Here is a 4,643-nt window from a genome sequence, read left to right on the forward strand (position 1 = left end):
TTCTGACTGAAAACTACATCGGCGATGACCTACAGCCAATGAGAGACCAAGATACAGGGCAGAGGGAAGTTCAGGGAGGCGTTATAGACCAGAATATCAGTATTTTAATAGATATATGAACAATTATATCATACAGAAACAAGCACAAACATTTGCTTGACCAGCCACAACATCAGCATAACAGTTACTGCAAAATTATTTACCTCCAACTCTCTTTGCAGAACACCCAATCCCTGTTCCCTGCATCTCCCTCCTGCATAATGTTTTTCTTTTTCTCCTTGTAGCTGAAAATCAGCTCACAGACAATTTGCGGGCTATATATATATATATATTTTAATAATTACAGACTTGCGAGAACTCCGGTCTGACGCACGCGGGTTCTCGCGTTATTTCCTTATCACTTCTCGCGTGTGTTTTGTTGTGAAACGTAGTTTGCGGACCAGACAGAGCTGTCGGCGATTCTTCCTATTGTGAAGTCATGCAGTGTGAAACCAGCAACTGAATGCTACCCCAGATAGTCACGCAGTGTGAAAACAACGGCGATCCGACGAGTTTGAAAATCATGCAGTATGAACTCGGCATTAGGCAATATTGCGTATATAAACGCAGATGAATCGCATTCGATTATGAACGCGATATTGCCTAGTTTGTCAGTGAACTACAGCTCTGTGTATTAAATGCGCTCCATCTGAAAGCAGGTGATGGTGATTTACTACTAATCACGGAACCGGCTTTACTGACGAGATGCCATGACAATCGCATGCGATTAATTGCACAGCCCTAATATGGAGACACTTTTTGATGGGGGAGCCTGAGCACCAGTACTGACGAAAGGCTGCAAATGCTCCTGCTCATGAGTCGGTTCTCCTAGTGAATTGTTCAAAAGACTCACCAATAAGTTTTAGCGGTTTGAATCAGATTAGTGGTTCACTGATGAACCTTCAGGGCAGCTTATGAATCAACATATGACTCACTTATTGAACTGCAAGTTATTATATTATTTTTCCCCCCTGAACTATTCCTTTATTCTCTATTGACAGCATCTCTGGTTAACTGTCAATTACTACAGAAACTAACATAACAAAAATGTCGGTAACACTTTACAATAAGGTTCCATTGGTTAACTAGCATGAACTTGCAATTAAAAAAAACTTCTAAAGCATTTATTAATCTTAGTTAGAGGGAATCAAAAGTTATGTATTGTTGCGGGGTGAATGAGAACACAGACTCGGTACTGATCGAAAGAGCCCCGGAGGGTGATTTATTGCCCACACACTGATCACTCCACCAGGCCATCCGTCTGCGGGTGGTAGACCGACGTTCTCAATTGTTGGACCTTGAGGAGGTGACAGAGGTGCGCCATGACCCGAGACATGAAGGGGGTACCCTGGTCAGTCAGGATTTCCTTCGGGATCCCGACGCGGCTGGCCAGCAGAAACAGTTCGCGGGCAATGTTCTTGGCGTTGGCCGCTCGAAGTGGAATGGCTTCCGGGTACCGGGTACGCTAATCTGGACTCGGGATACTCGCCACAGTATGTTAATATTATTTATTCACTAGACCTGAGCTAACATGAACTAACAATGAACAATTGTATTTTTACTAACTTACATTAACAAAAATGAATACATACTGTAAAAAATGGCTCATTGTTAGTTAATATTAGTTAATGCATTCATTATTAAAATATGCATTAAATATTGTAAAGTGTTACCAAAATGTGTATATATTAATGCACTTAAAAGGCAGTTGGTTGTGCAGTCATAACGGAACAACGGTTGCCCCATAGACTATTCTGTGCCATTTTTTTTTTTTTTACACAAACTGATGTAAAAGTTAAAAGTCTTTTTTTTTGGGAATCAAAAACATGCCACATGCTGTTAATAAAGCTTAACTTGTAACTATATTCCTTTAATTTCTTCTTTGTTAACAGTGTGGTTGTGGGAGACCTTTGCAGGAAAAGTCAGGAGAAAGCTGATGTCAGAGCATTATGATGTGAATTCATGCTGACATGCTTGTCAACTATAGAGTGCCTTGATTCCCATTGTTTTGTCAGACCTATGTATAGCAATTCAGGCAATATATTTTATATATATAGAGCGATAAAGCTTAAGCCGTGGATTCCAAGGGCTGTCTCAGTTTGAAGAGCTCTGCGGGGAAGTGCACGCAAGACAATTTATGTAGTTACAGATCGCAGCTAGCTGCGATAAATTCATTAACATGCCCGATATAGAGCCTTTGAAATAAAACTCATGTCCCAGCAAGAGCAATTTCCTGACTATAAGGGCCTGATCACACATGCTCTGCATGAAAATGTAGCTTAATTATGACCCAACATCTGGCTTGTGTAGTTAAGCATTATCATATGATAAAGCAACAACCAAAGCATCACATGCCATTTGTTTCTTGAGATCCCCAAAGCTGAACAGCATTTATCTAATTGTTTATAGATAGCTTACAGGTATGTGAAGAATTTTGTTGCAGCACCCAAAGCGGTGATTCTGCATTTAACAATGTCAACAGATCACCAAATGGCACTGTTTTATTTTGGGCATCACTAATTACACCCGGAATTGAATGCTTCCTGTGAAAGCGAAGCCTCTGACAGCTATGGAAATGAGAACAGGAATGACGTTCTTGTGTATGCCTGCAGGTAGAGTGACGGTGAGAATTTTAATGAGAAGTGAATGCAATATTAACAGTCACAAACTGTTTTTGTTTAGGTCCTTGTGTGAAGTCCCATGTTCTGTTGTTTGAGGAGTTTTCATCACCGCCAACTGTTTGGTGATGCTCGTAAAGTTGCGCAAAGGGTTATTGAGTGCTTGTTTTGTAATCCCAGCACACGTGTGCATGTGTTTTGTTTAGTGAATTTATGTTATTGCAGTCTAGGAGTTCCCAATTTGTGATGCCAAATCGCTTATAAATTTCCCTAAGGCTTCCAGAGCATTATTTTATTGGATGTATCATGGCCTTAAAGAAAGAGTTCTCGCAAAAATAAAAGTTTGCTGAACATTTTCTCACTCACATGCCATCCAAGGTATAGATGAGTTTGTTTCTTCATTTGGAGAAATTTAGCATTACATCACTTGCTCACCAATGGATCGTCTGCAGTGAATTGAGAGTTCAAACAGCCGATAAAAACACAATAATCCACAGCACAACTCTGTTCCATCAATTAACGTCTTGTGAAGTGAAAAGCTGCGTGTTTGTAACAAACAAATCAATCATTAAGGCAGTTTAACTTCAAACAATTACATCTAGCTGAAATATGAATCCTCTATCCATAATATTACTTTCTCCAGTGAAATAGACGTCTCATCTGAATCAGGAGAGAAATAGATGGTATTTTAGCCAGAAAAAGAGGTTTAAAGTTAAAATGCCTAAAACATGCAGCTTTTTGCTTCACAATACGTTAATTGACGTTAAGTTTGGACTTTCATTCTGACGGCACCCATTTACTGCATCTACATCTGTGATGGTCTGAGACTGAGTAAATTTTAGCAGTTTTTTATTTTTGGGTGAACTATTCCTTTAAGTGGTATATTTCCGCAGCAGAACATGATCAGTTTTGAGAATGCACGTACACCTGAAGGTCACGCTGTCATTGTGTCGGTGGTGGGAGTGATCAGGCTCTCCCTGTAACACTTTCTGACTGGTTGCACCCTCGGTGATCCATGAATCATAAAACGGTAGGGACCGACATCTCCTCAATGGAAGGTAAAGTGTTGTTGTGTTGGCTTTCCACTTCTCAGGGAGATTGCTGTTGACCTGTCACAAACAGAGGGCATGATGTGCAGAGAAGGGAAGCAAACAAAAGGGCAATGATTTCATGCCCATCTGACTTAATCCAAGTGACCATATAATGAAAGACTCTCAGTTGGATGTGTTCTTGTATTTTTAGTCCAGTGTTATGTAAATGAAACCGACACTTGTCCTGGGACATCCAATTAAACGGAATCACATGGAGTGAAAAACTGTGTGTCAGGAAGTCCACAGATCGTGATTTCCCACTGAATCATATCTCATATTTGTTCTGTCAACTAAGCGGATTCATTGGACCAACCAGTTCAAGGTGTTACAAAAATAATATTTTTTAATAGAGTGTGACTGCAAACACTGGGTCATCAAACATAAGCAGAATTGCTCATAAATGCATTGTTGCATTGAATTGAACACAATGCTTTACGTAAGAACAGTTATACAAATCATTTACAAAGAAATGTAGTAAAAATGGTGCATTGGATTACATCAGGAACTGTGCCATTTGTGTCCTATGACATACTAATGTGTTACACATGATAGATTTAACTCTGTTTAATGTGTAATGCAAAAGAACTTTATTTTATTCCGAAATGTTAAGCGGACTCTGGTACGGTTCGTGGGCGCGCACCCAAGTTCGGAAGACAGTGTTCACATCATCCAACCGTACCGAACTCTGACGTCAATCGAACCCGGGTGCGCACCAAAAGTGCTAGTGTGAAAGCAGCCTAATCAGAATACCAGGATTCGTATGTCTGCATTCACCATCATTGCATTTTAATGGGTTATGTAGGAAACTTGCTTTATTAAAATTAAAATGTCATGGCTTTACATGCTTTTAGATTTCACCTTTTAAAAATAATGGTTGATATTTCTGACATCATAT

The sequence above is a fragment of the Sinocyclocheilus anshuiensis genome, unplaced genomic scaffold (assembly GCF_001515605.1).
Source record: "Sinocyclocheilus anshuiensis isolate Anshui unplaced genomic scaffold, SAMN03320099.WGS_v1.1 scaffold928, whole genome shotgun sequence".
In the NCBI taxonomy this organism is placed as follows: Eukaryota; Metazoa; Chordata; class Actinopteri; order Cypriniformes; family Cyprinidae; genus Sinocyclocheilus; species Sinocyclocheilus anshuiensis.